The sequence below is a fragment of the Podarcis melisellensis genome (genome assembly GCF_964234715.1).
Source record: "Podarcis melisellensis genome assembly, chromosome: 1".
Lineage (NCBI taxonomy): Eukaryota > Metazoa > Chordata > Lepidosauria > Squamata > Lacertidae > Podarcis > Podarcis melisellensis.
The window spans coordinates 134,024,711-134,039,053 of NC_138528.1; the positions used below are offsets into that span (position 1 = coordinate 134,024,711).

The 14,343-nt window shown below is 43.3% G+C and overlaps 1 long non-coding RNA gene across 1 annotated transcript in view; it reads left to right on the top strand.

Moving 5' to 3' along the window:
* LOC309363796 overlaps positions 1-2,831 on the top strand; it is a 143,411-nt gene extending 140,580 nt beyond the window's left edge. Inside the window, exons 2-3 of the long non-coding RNA XR_014165592.1 lie at positions 955-1,249; positions 2,678-2,831. This is a non-coding gene — a long non-coding RNA (uncharacterized lncRNA). The remainder of the gene's footprint in view (positions 1-954; positions 1,250-2,677) is intronic.
* The last annotated feature ends 11,512 nt before the right edge of the window (positions 2,832-14,343 follow it).

Genomic DNA, 14,343 nt, shown 5'->3' on the forward strand with positions numbered 1-14,343 from the left:
TGCGGCGCTCATATCGCTTTATTGGCCAAGGGAGCCGGCGCACAGCTTCCGGATCATGTGGCCAGCATGACTAAGCCGCTTCTGGCAAACCAGAGCAGCACACGGAAACGCCGTTTACCTTCCTGCTGGAGCGGTACCTATTTATCTACCCTGCACTTTTTAGCGTGCTTTTGAACTGCTTTGTTGGCAGGAGCAGGGACCAAGCCACGGGCGCTCACCCTGTCACGGGGATTTGAACTGCCAACCTTCTGATCGGTAAGCCCTAGGCTCTGTGGACCACAGCACCACCTTACTCGAGAGTAATTCAGTAGACAGAGAGAGATTTATTTCTTCTCTGAGTTTATGAATCAGATTATATTGAAGCTATTTGTCCTTGGTGGTTTATGGGAAGGTTTTTTAACTAATGGGATGTGTTCCTCTTTCACTAAAGGAAAAGCACCAGTGTGAGTGACAGCCAGAGGAAAGGAGGTGGAAAAGCCAGGAAAGAATGTTCCAATTCAGATTCTGTTGTTCACGCCCATTTCCTATTGCTTACAACAAAACCCCAGCCCTTGGCTGATCTGTTGAATTGGATGCAGCTGGCAAAATTGAGGGAAGGCAGTGCTTTGTTCTGTGGAGGCAAGTGATCATTTGATTATCTTATCTGCAGCTGAATGGACTCCATTTTCAATAAGAAAATTATCCCAATAGAGGATATACATTATGAACAAAAGACTGCACTTCAGCAGCTTAGAAGCTGCTAAACTGGGAAAAACAGGAGTAATCAGAACGTATTTGAGTGTGGAGTTTGGAGATTAATTTATCAGATGCAACTTTGCTCAAGGAGACATAAGCATTTTTAATTATGTACCACTATTCCCCCCTTCATGGATCACTGCCTTGCCATGGCGAAGGGGCTTGAATAACTCAGAGAAGCTATGAGCTATGCTGTGCAGGGCCACCCAAGATGGACAGGTCATAGTGGAGAGTTTGACCAAACGTGATCCACCTGGAGGAGGAACCGGCAAGCCACTCCAGTATCCCTGCCAAGAAAACTCCATGGACAAAGACAACAGGCATATAAAAGTTATGATGCTGGAAGATGAGCCCCTCAGGTCGGAACGCGTCCAACATGCTACTGAGGAAGAGCGGAGGACAAGTACAAGTAGATCCAGAGCTGATGAAGCAGCTGGGCCAAAGCCAAAAGGACGCTCAGTTGCGGATATGCCTGGAAGTGGAAGGAAAGTCCAATGCTGTAAAGAAAAATATTGTATAGGAACCTGGAATGTAAGAACCATGAACTTGGGTAAGTTGGATGTGGTCAAAAATGAGATGGAAAGAATAAATATTGACATCCTGGGCATCAGTGAACTAAAATGGACAGGAATGAGCGAATTCAGTTCAGATGACTATCACATCTACTACTGTGGGCAAGAATCCCATAAAAGAAATGGAGTGGCCCTCATAGTCAACAAAAGAGTGGCAAAAGCTGTACTGGGATGCAATCTCAAAAATGATAGAATGATCTCAATACGAATTCAAGGCAGACCTTTTAACATCACAGTAATCCAAGTTTATGCACCAACCACTGGTGCTGAAGAAACTGAAATTGACCAATTCTATGAAGACTTACAACACCTTATAGAAGTGACACCAAAGAAGGATGTTCTTCTCATTATAGGGGATTGGAATGCTAAAGTAGGGAGTCAAGAGATAAAAGGAACAACTGGCAAGTTTGGCCTTGGAGTTCAAAACGAAGCAGGGCAAAGGCTAATAGAGTTCTGCCAAGAGAACAAGCTGGTCATCACAAACACGCTTTTCCAACAACACAAGAGACGACTCTACACATGGACATCACCAGATGGGAAGCATCGAAATCAGATTGATTATATTCTCTGCAGCCAAAGATGGAGAAGCTCTATACAGTCAGCAAAAACAAGACCTGGAGCTGACTGTGGCTCAGATCATCAGCTTCTTATAGCAAAATTCAAGCTTAAACTGAAAAAAGTAGGAAAAACCACTGGGCCGGTAAGATACAATCTAAGTCAAATCCCTTATGAATACACAGTGGAAGTGAGGAACAGGTTTAAGGATTTAGATTTGGTGGACAGAGTGCCTGAAGAACTATGGATGGAGGCTCGCAACATTATACAAGAGGCAGCAACTAAAACCATCTCAATGAAAAGGAAATGCAAGAAAGCAAAGTGGCTGTCCAATGAGGCCTTACAAATAGCGGGGGAGAGAAGGCAAGCAAAATGCGAGGGAGATAGTGAAAGATACAGGAAATTGAATGCAGATTTCCCAAAAATAAAGGAGAGACAAGAAGGCCTTCTTAAACGAGCAATGCAAAGAAATAGAGGAAAACAATAGAATGGGAAAAACCAAAGATCTGTTCAAGAAAATTGTAGATATGAAAGGAACATTTCGTACAAAGATTTCCATAATAAAAGACAAAAGTGGAAAGGACTTAACAGAAGCAGAAGACATCAAGAAGAGGTGGCAAGAATACACAGAGGAACTATACCAGAAAGATATGGATGGCTCGTATACACCAGGTAGTGTGGTTGCTGACCTTGAGCCAGACATCCTGGAGAGTGAAGTCAAATGGGCCTTTGAAAGCATTGATAATAACAAGGCCAGTGGAAGAGATGGTATTCCAGCTGAGCTATTTAAAATTTTAAAAGATGATGCTGTTAAGGTGCTACACTCAATATGCCAGCAAATTTGGAAAACTCAGCAGTGGCCAGAGGATTGGAGAAGATCAGTCTACATCCCAATCCCAAAGAAGGGAAGTGCCAAAGAATGCTCCAACTACCGCACAATTGCACTCATTTCACACACTAGCAAGGTTATGCTTAAAATTCTGCAAGGCAGGCTTAAGCAGTATGTGGACCAAGAACTCCCAAAAGTGCAAGCTGGATTTAGAAGAGGCAGAGGAGACCAAATTGCAAACATGCGCTGGAATATGGAGAAAGCTAGAGAGTTCCAGAAAGACATCTACTTCTGCTTCATTGAAAATGCAAAAGCCTTTGACTGTGTCAACCACAGCAAACTATGGCAAGTTCTTAAAGAAATGGGAGTGCCTGATCACCTCATCTGTCTCCTGAGAAATCTGTATGTGGGACAAGAAGCTACAGTTAGAACTGGATATGGAACAACTGATTGGTTCAAAATTGGAACAGAAGTACGGCAAGGCTGTATATTGCCCCCCTGCTTATTTAACTTACATGCAGAATTCATCATGCGAAAGGCTGGGCTGGACGAATCCCAAGCTGGAATTAAGATCGCCGGAAGAAATATCAACAACCTCAGATATGCAGATGACACAACCTTGATGGCAGAAAGTGAGGAGGAATTAAAGAATCTTTTAATGAGGGTGAAAGAGGAGAGCGCAAAATATGGTCTGAAGCTCAACATCAAAAAAACGAAGATCATGGCCACTGGTCCCATCACCTCCTGGCAAATAGAAGGAGAAGAAATGGAAGCAGTGAGAGATTTTACTTTCTTGGGCTCCATGATCACTGCAGATGGTGACAGCAGTCACAAAATTAAAAGACGCCTGCTCCTTGGGAGAAAGGCAATGGCAAACCTAGACAGCATCTTAAAAAGCAGAGACATCACCTTGCCAACAAAGGTCTGTATAGTTAAAGCCATGGTTTTCCCAGTAGTGATGTATGGAAGTGAGAGCTGGACCATAAAGAAGGCTGATCGCCGAAGAATTGATGCTTTTGAATTATGGTGCTGGAGGGACTCTTGAGAGTCCCATGGACTGCAAGAAGATCAAACCTATCCATTCTGAAGGAAATCAGCCCTGAGTGCTCACTGGAAGGACAGAACGTGAAGCTGAGGCTCCAGGACTTTGGCCACCTCATGAGAAGAGAAGACTCCCTGGAAAAGACCCTGATGTTGGGAAAGATGGAGGGCACAAGGAGAAGGGGGCGACAGAGGACGAGATGGTTGGACAGTGTTCTCGAAGCTACAAACATGAGTCTGACCAAACTGCGGGAGGCAGTGGAAGACAGGAGTGCCTGGCATGCTCTGGTCCAGGAGGTCATGAAGAGTCGGACACGACTAAACGACTAAACACCACTATTCCTAAAGGAACACTGAACTTCTTTCTTAAGGCATTCCTCTTCCTCCCCTCTGTCACATTTCATCTCATCTAAGCCAATTGAAACTATTCCCCAGCCCCCCAGGCACCGTCATTTTGGCACATAAAATGCCCACTGCTCAGCCCCCTACCATGTGCCACCTTTGCCAGCCGTGTGGTCTCCCTACTATTACCCAGCTGACTTTTTTGCACACCTGGACAGGCACTCTCTGGGCACCTGTGTTTACAATATGTTTGACTCTATCATACTTTTTACTAGTTTGACCAGGGACTCTGCTCATCACCGCTAAGCAACACTTGGTTTTGTTTTGGAAAAATCTAGGTGTGAGGCTGCTCAGTCCCCCAGCTGGTCGGGCAGAGCCCGCAGGTCCCTGCGGAATAAAGGAAGGATTCCAGCCAACCGGAGCAAATAGCTGTAGACCAAAGTTTATTGTGCAATAGGTTCAAAGAGGAAATTTGAACCCTGAGGATGGGGTGACAAAGACTTTAAAACTTTCCCACCATATCCCAGAATACAGTCCGTACAGCATCATTGCTACATCACTGAAATGTCACAAAAGGGGAGGGCTTAACTTTGGCAAACATGTCCAGACAAGTCCTTGGTACAAGATTAGCATAAGCAGACATGGCGGGGCAAGACTCAGGTATAAGATTAAAATATACAAATATGTCTTAAGTACCCACCACCCAAAAGTACAATAGAACTTCCTTTGCATGTCTGGAGTCTGAAGCAAGTCAGATGATGAGATTTGGCTTCCCTTGGCTAACAATGAGCCCAGCAATTGTCACCTCTGAGAACTTCCTGGAGTCCTTTTTCAAGGGGAAAATAGCTTTGGAATGGAGGAAACTGGCAAGGAGTTGATTTTATATTATTTTAAAGCTAGGTAACTTCCCTGAGCTGTCAAGTTGGAAGGATACATTGAGGCATAATATTTGTATCATTTAACAACTTTAAAGATGTGCCCACCCCGTAATTTCCGTAACAGCTTGATGCTAGTTTCCAGATGCTACCAAAACTTTTATTCAGAAAGGATATAGAAAAATCACAGGGACACTTGAGAAAATTATTTTTGGGGAATTCCTATGCGGAATAACATGGTCCACAAGTTCAAACAAATATGTAAATCAGAATTTTACTATCTTTCAAATTTCACACTCCTTTAAACATTCTAAAATGCATGTTTAAATGTGAATTTTGAGAGATAATATGCATTAAAAGAAAATACTTTGAGAGAAAATACATAAAAGTGCTTTGAAAGAAAATACATAAAAGTTCTAAGCCTGTGCTTAGGAAATTTGAAATTGAGAGGAAATTTTTAAGATCATCAATTAATGTGGAAATTGATCTGAATTACTGATAAATATGTGAAAATTACACAAACAGAAATATAATAGATTTGCCCATTACTATAAAATTACTCTTCAAGAGTAATGTCACAGCCCTTAATATATTTGAAGATGACTATCATATCGTCTTGGTCTTCTATTTTCCAGGCTAACCATACCCACCTCCTTCAAGCGCTCCTCATAAAGCTTGGTTTCCAGACCTTGATCGTCTTGGTTGCCCTCCTCTGCATGCACTCCAGCTTGTCAACATCCTTCTTCAATTGTTGTGCCCAGAACTGGACACCGTATTCCAAGTGTGGTCTGACTGAGCCAGAATAGAGTGGTACTGCTACTTCCCTTGATCTGGACACTAGACTTCTGTTGATGCAGCCTAGAATAGCATTAGCTTTTTTTGCTGCTGTCTCACACTGTTGACTCATGTTAAGCTTGTGGTCCACCAAGACCCCGAGATTGTTCTCACACGTACTGCTAGTAAGCCAAGTGTCTTCCATCCTGCATTTGTGCATCTGGTTCTTCCTGCCTAAGTGCAGAACCTTACATTTGTCCCTATTGAAATTCATTTTGTTAGCTTGAACTCAGTTCTTCAATCTGTTAAGGTCATTTTGAATTTTGATTCTGTCTTCTGTGGCATTAGCTACCCCTCCCAGTTTGGTGTCATCTGCAGATTTGATCAGCATCCCCTCAATTCCTTCATCCAAGTCATTTATAAAGATGTTAAACAACAACAAGCCTCAAACAGAACCCTGTGGCATCCCACTTGTCACTTTTTTCCAGGATGACGAGAAACCATTAATGAGTACTCTTTGGGTACAGTTAGTCAACAAGCTACAAATCCACATAACAGATACCTCGTTCAATCCACATTTTACCAGCTTCCTTGTGAGAATATCTGTTGGGAATTTCTATTCCACCTTAAGGAGCAGACATGGGATTGTTACATGTCACATGTCTGTTTACATTCCAGCACAGTTTGCTGGGAACTTCCGTTGTGTATAGTTTTTGCTTTTGACTCTCTGATGAGACGAAAGAGAGATGACATGTTTTCCTTGTCCTGATTTATGCTTAATAAATCTGTAGCTTGTTAGTATGCTTACACAAGGCTTATGCCACTTCGGTTTGCGCAGTATGCTCTGCTGATATAGTGTGCTCAGGTTTTGAAGTCTGAGTCACTGATTTAGGTCGCACCAGAGATTGGGGGATCATCACGGCTGGAAGGGCATAATGCAGCTGGGGGCTAGCCAGCTGTCTTCGCGACCCCTGAAGGATGCCGACGTGGGGGACTTGGTCAAAAGCCTTACTAAAATCAAGATACACTATGGCCACAGCATTTCCCTGAACCACCAAGTATGTAATTCCATCAAAAAAAGAAATCAGATTGGTCTGGCAGGTCTTATTTTTGAGAAACCCATGTTGGGAATTAGTAGTCACTCTTTTGACAGAAAAATAAATTTAAAACTTCATGGAGGCATCCTCAGTCAAACCACTGGCATCTCTTAGACTATGTTATTGTCCGTGCTAAAGATCGCCGTGATGTGCTCTTTACCAGAGCTATGACAAGCGCCAATGATTGCTGGACAGATCACCGACTAATATGCTCCATGATGGCTATCAGGATCATAACTCAACGCAGGCTTCAAGGAAGGAAACCAATTTTATTTGGCAAGGGGGAAAAGCTAGAATTAAATCTGAAATCATGACGGGGTCTGAAGAAATACAGTGGTACCTTGGGTTAAGTACTTAATTCATTCTGGAGGTCCGTTCTTAACCTGAAACTTGAAGCACCACTTTAGCTAATGGGGCCTCCTGCTGCCGCCGCACTGCCAGAGACGATTTCTGTTCTCATCCTGAAGCAAAGTTCTTTACCCAAGGTACTGTTTCTGGGTTAGCGGAGTCTGTAACCTGAAGTGTCTTTAACCTGAAGCATATGTAACCCGAGGTACCACTGTAGGAGGCTTTGCAGTTCCAGATTTAAGAAGATATTATGAAGCTGCATGTTGGAGCTTCCATGGAAGCCACCCAGAGTGGCTGGGGACCCCAGCCAGATGGGCAGGATATAAATAAATTATTATTATTATTATTATTATTATTATTATTATTATTATTATTGGAGCTGGTTGAATGAGTGGATGTTACTTAAAATTATGGATATTTTGAAATTAGAAGGTTGGAATAGAATCTACGGATGGCATGGCTATCTAATGTATGGGAAAATACAGGTACACAAAAGATTTATGAGCCATTTAGTGAGAAAGGCTCTATTTGAAGTTTGGGAGAGAACAAAGGAGAAAATCATAGATAAAACTCCATGGTGGACCTCCCCAGTAGAGGCAACCTCCACACTCAAGAATAATGCAAGAAAACTGTGGCAGTGGTGTAGCGTGGGGGGTGCAGGGGGGGCCGGCCGCACCGGGCGCAACATCTGGGGGTTAGGGGTAGGGGGCGCAAATTACTTGCCTTGCCCCGGGTGCTGACAACCCATGCTATGCCACTGAACTGTGGCCAACCTACAAAGAGTTAGTGGAAGAAATGAATGAAAAACCAAAATTAGAAGATTATGAAGAATTAAAAAAGATGGGAATAAATTGGCTGGAATATTTTCAATTGAAAGCGACTTTTGAGAAAGATATAAAAAGCAGAGGTTTTGAAAATAAAATATCGAAGTTAGATAAAGAAATCTTACAGAGTAAACAAAAAATACTTACAAAAATGTATAAATTACTAAATAATATACAAATAGATCAAGAAATCAAAAGTAAGAATATGTTAAAGTGGGAACAAGATTTAGGTTATGAAATTGAATACAAAGATTGGGTTAAATTTTGGACAAAAAATATAAATTTTATGGCTTATCAATTGAAAGAAAATTTCATGAAGAAGCATCATAGATGGTATATGTCGCCAGACAGGTTGGCAAAAATGAAAAAACCGGGTGATAAGTGTTGGAGGTGTAATAGAATGACAGGAACCTTATACCATATGTGGTGGTCATGTCCGGAAATTAAGAAATATTGGAATATGATATATGAGGAAATTTAAAAGGTAATAAAAACATCACAAAATAAAAGAGCAGAATCATATTTATTAGGAATTTTGAATGGTGACATCCCGAATGGAAGGACGTAAGGATCCAGAATTGGCCTCCACAGTCACTTAAAGACGCATTGTTAAAACCATGTTTATGGAAGACAATCTTACTCGGCTACGAGTGATCGCCAAAGAAGAATAACCACAGCTCACAGACTGACTGTTGAATTATTTGTTCTAGAACCTTCCCTTGTATCGATGTCAAGTTCACCGGTCTTCCTTTCCCCCCTTTTTGAACAACATTTACCTGCCTCCAGTCTGTAGGGACCTCACCTGTTCTCCAAGAATTCTCAAAGGCTCTGAAATTACTTCCGCAAGCTCCTTTAGAACCCTTGGATGCAGCTCCCTGGAGATTTGACTTCATTTCAAGTAGCCTGGTGTTCCCTTGCTACCTCTTTTCCTATCTTGGGCTGCAGTTCCCTCCTTACATCATTTATTCTGTTATCACCAGGCTGGGCATCACTTGTCTTTTGGGTGAAGACATATCTAATCAAAAGTTTCATATGATTTGTACCACTGTGGAAATGCTGACCAATACCACAAGTATGAAACAAATTCTGAACCCATTCCTTAGGGAGTTCTAACAAGCTTGGGCCTCATGGGGTTGGAAATTGTTTGAGAAAAAGTTTGGTAACTTAAAGATGGGACAATCAATAACTCCACATGTCTCTCCTACTCTTCAGCTCTATGTTTTATTTTTTGTCAACAACACATTTTAACTGTCTGCAATCTCTAAGCCAGACGAAGCCACCTCTTTGTAGATAATGGTGCCGTATGTCCCTATCGCAAGTCCTGGTAGCCACCTGCAATTTCTACCATAGCATATGGAGGGAGAGAGCATTGCACTGAGTGAATCTCATTCGTTCTGCATGATTAGTCCTCGATCTCCCAGTACAGATGTTAACACATATGGTCCTCCTCACCATCCCACTAATCACACAAATAAGAAAGAAACTTTTCTGTTAACTTTGAGTCTCAGATTGACAGAACTGGTCCCTAATTATCCATACTTACTACCTTCCCTCCTTTCAGCTGCTTAAATTAGCACATGTCATTTTGGCAAACTTTTATTAACTACAAGATACAAAAAAAAATTGCAATGCTTACTCAGTACAAAATTGGGCACTCAGAAAAACTTCAGAGGATACAAGGAGAGCAGGGCTGCCTAGCATTGTTTGCAATCTACTCTTAAAAAGTAAAGGTAAAGGTACCCCTGCCCGTACGGGCCAGTCTTGCCAGACTCTAGGGTTGTGCGCTCATCTCACTCTATAGGCCGGGGGCCAGCGCTGTCCAGAGACACGTCCGGGTCACGTGGCCAGCGTGACAAGCTGCATCTGGCGAGCCAGAGCTGCACACGGAAACGCCGTTTACCTTCCTGCTAGTAAGCGGTCCCTATTTATCTACTTGCACCCGGAGGTGCTTTCGAACTGCTAGGTTGGCAGGCGCTGGGACCAAGCGACGGGAGCGCACCCCACCGCGGGGATTCGAACCGCCGACCTTTCAATCGGCAAGTCCTAGGCGCTGAGGCTTTAACCCACAGTGCCACCCGCGTCCCATACTCTTACATAACTCCAAAAGCCATCCTTAGACTGAAGCTCTTATTATTTCTGGGCCATTTTCTAAAATATATAAATTGTTGCACCCAGTCAGCACTGTATTCCAGAACAGTTTCCAAAATAAAAACTATGAGCTGGCAATGGTCTTCCTACATAACTTAACAAACAATACTCGGGTATGCTGCACAAAGCATATTCTCTGAAATACCAGTGAAACAACCATGAGCTCAAATGTGACGTCTCATCCCACAATGATTTGGTTGCTTTGCTATTTGATGCATAGACTACCCTTCCATACAAAGATTCCTAGGATGGAATACAACAAAAGTAATTAAAATAAAGTGATGATCCCATAAAACATCAGTACAAATAAGGAGCAGCAACCAAGAACCAGTAAAAAACAGTGAACCCATAAAATCCATCAAGCCATTAAAAAATTCACACACTGTTGGGATTGCCTGGGCAAATAAAAAAGTATTCACTTGGTGCCAAAGCGAAATCAACATTTGTGCCAGGCAAACTTCTCTGGGAAAGGCATAGACTATACAGGGCATGGGGCATCACGAAACACGCACCAAAAAACCCTTCATTTTAAAATGTGCTCTTCCAGTGAACCCTCAAAATGTCCCCTTTTAAAAGTTATTGCCAAACTTTCACACTTGCCTAGCACAGGTAAGTCATAAAATGGTTTTACTTACAAATCTCTTCAAAGGTCAGATTCATGTGCTTTTACATACAAGCAGTCAGAAAAGATGCACAGGCAATTTAAAAAGTTGCTTAGTTGCTGAAGCCCACATGCAGAGGGAGAGAGCAAAAGACTTGGTTACCTATTCCCTTTTATATTGTAAATATGGTTATGTATTTACAATATAAGATTTATCTGTACTTGTCAAATTACTTTTTTGGCACATTGCTGTACATGTTACTTGTGTTCCATATTTGAACACACACACAGGTACCGCTGTAGTGGGAAGTTAAGCAACATTTCCGTGCACTCTGGCACTCATCACGGTCCTCTGTACGCCAGAAGTGGTTTAGTCATGCTGGCCACGTGACCTGGAAAGCTGTCTGCAGACAAACGCCGGATCCCTTGGCCTGAAAGTGAGATGAGCGCTGCAGCCCATAGTTGCCTTTGACTGGACTTAACCGTCCAGGGGTCCTTTACCTTTTTACACACACACACACACACACACACACATCTCAAAAATATAAGTAAGCTCAAGAAACCTCATTAATAAAACAGTCATACAGGATTTTATTTTTTGATGTGGAAACAGCATTTGAACATTTAGAATAGGATCTGTTGTACAATATGGCATCATATCCCAGTATGAAAATGGATTTGGCAAAGCGTTTTCTCCTTCATGGAGAGCACGTGTTGCAGTGGGGTCTGGCAGGCCACCCCCTCAGTTGCCGGGCGGAATCATTTAGATAGCCATTGGCAGTGATTGGGCTGTTTGGGTTACTGGGCTAATTTTGATGTTGTCAATTTGTGGGATGGACCAAACGTTTTTTAAGCTGGGCTCGCACCTTCGCACTTTCTCTTTCGCTGTGTGAATCATAGAATCATAGAGTTGGAAGAGACCACAAGGGCCATCGAGTCCAACCCCCTGCCAAGCAGGAAACACCGTCAGAGCACTCCTGACATATGGTTGTCAAGCCTCTGCTTAAAGACCTCCAAAGAAGGAGACTCCACCACACTCCTTGGCAGCAAATTCCACTGTCGAACAGCTCTTACTGTCAGGAAGTTCTTCCTAATGTTTAGGTGGAATATTCTTTCTTGTAGTTTGGATCCATTGCTCCGTGTACGCTTCTCTGGAGTAGCTGAAAACAACCTTTCTCCCTCCTCTATGTGACATCCTTTTATATATTTGAACATGGCTATCATATCACCCCTTAACCTCCTCTTCTCCAGGCTAAACATGCCCAGCTCCCTTAGCCGTTCCTCATAAGGCATCGTTTCCAGGCCTTTGACCATTTTGGTTGCCCTCCTCTGGACACGTTCCAGTTTGTCAGTGTCCTTCTTGAACTGTGGTGCCCAGAACTGGACACAGTACTCCAGGTGAGGTCTGACCAGAGCAGAATACAGTGGCACTATTACTTCCCTTGATCTAGATGCTATACTCCTATTGATGCAGCCCAGAATTGCACCAGATCACCTGGAGCACTCGGAAAGTCTGGAGGACAGTGGAGCGATCTTCTCATTGTCTGGTTACATTTCTTTATTTCCCCCTTCTTTTTAATCCTCTCTAGTTTCTTAAATAATTTAATTCCCCTTTTTTCCTGTTTGATTTCCCACCCCACCCCTTACCCTGCCCTGTGGGAAGATTCTTCCTGTATCTGTGAGCGCTGCCTGTGCGTAATCCTCCTTGGCTTGCCTTTCCCAATAGGGGAGAGCCCCCATTAGGGGCTTTCTTTCACAAAAAGGTTTTCCCCATTTCGCCTGTTTGTTAACTGTGGGGCTAGCCAGGGCTGTTCCCAGCTTAGCTGGAATCACTTTCATTTATAGTATCCCCAAAGGTTGGCTTTATTTTGGGTGCATGCAGTGCTGTTGGCCAAATTTTAATCTAGCCTTGGGCGGGAGCGCTATTTTGAGCTTCCTTTAATATTGCAATAAGACAAAGATTCTTAAGAGCAGAAGCAGGGAAGCCTGCACAGCCTGCACATATCATTCAATCCTAAATCTGCTACAGTTAGCAGTACAGTAAATTGGTAAGTCTCTGTGACACGTGACTCATTCTCTCTGTAAGAATGTATCTGCTTGCAGGCTCAGTTGTTGTTAATGTATATCTGAGGCAGATAGAGTGGAGCCAGAGGCTCTCTATGCCTCCAATGAGCACTCTGTGTATGCTCTTTAACTATGCTGTTTCTGAACAAGTTTATTTTCTTCAAGTTTGTTTTGCCCTGATAGTGGTGATCGCCATTTTAGAGACGAGCCATTGTGGCTTAGTGGCTAGAGTGCAGGACTAGGACCTGGGAGACAGGGTTCATATCCCAGACTTAGCCATTGTTATAACAAAGCAAAACAAAACAAAACAAACTGCTCCTTATGGACTATTCTGTTGCTGGGTAGTTTGGCCCATTTGTGATATTGCTCCAAAAAAGAACTTTGAGTTTCTTGAGGGGGTGCTTCCCTCTAAAAGGGCAAGCAGGGGTACTGGACAGGTGGTGGGCTGCCTCAAGTCTGTTATGTCACTGGAAACATTTATGTCTGGCCTAGCAGGTGATCCTGGGGCTTTGCCCTAGAATTCGATGTACTCTGGCAGTGTTTCCAGCCTGCTTTCTACCTTCCCCCGAGGCCTTCTTCATCAGGGGCCTTCCATCTCTAGAAAAGAGGGAGAGGATTTTCTGATTCACAATTTTTCCAGAACCGAGCTAGGTCCTTAGGGAGGAAGGTAGCGCCCCCATGTGGTGCACAAAGCATTGGTTTCACCGGTTCCTCACATTGCTTAGTTTTTTGCAGACTATGGCAGGGCCTTTGCAGATGCCTCCAGAGCTTGCCTCTCTTGCAGAGGATGACTTGCTGATGCCCCAGGTGCCTTCTTCCGGAAGGAAGCATCTTCGGAGGCGGCAATCCAGGTGGAGGGCAAAGAGGAGCAGGGAACGTGATTCCACTTCCTTGTCAGGTACATCATTCCTGAGCTCTGATGACGATTTCGACGTCAACTTGGACCTCAACAGGGCTCAGGGTGAGGATGACCTGGGTCTTTAGGGATCATTCTGGATAGCTTAGCTGGTCAGCACATAGTGCCGGTAATGCCTAGGTTGCAGGATTGGTCCCCATATGGAACAGCTGCATGCTCCCCCATCGTTCTACCTGGACACTGAAGTCCAGTGCCGAGGGCCTTCTGGCGGTTCCCTCACTGCAAGAAGCCTAGTTACAGGGACCAGGCAGAGGGCCTTCTTGGTAGTAGTGACAGCCCTGTGGAACGCCCTCCCACCAGATGTCAAAGAGAACAATAGCTAGCAGACTTTTAGAAGACATTTGAAGGCAGCCCTGTTTAGGGAAGCTTTTAATGTTTGATGCATTACTGTATTTTAATACTTTGTTGGAAGCTGCCCGCAGTGGCTGGGGAAGCCCAGCCAGATGGGCAGGGTATAAATAATAAATTTATTATTATTATTATTATTATTATTATTATTATTATTATTATTATTATTTGGACTAGATGATCCTCGGGGTCCCTTCCAACTCTATGATTCTATAAGTGGCAATTCACTATGATGGGAGTGTTAGACGTAGGGCTGCCATCATCCCCACGGCTC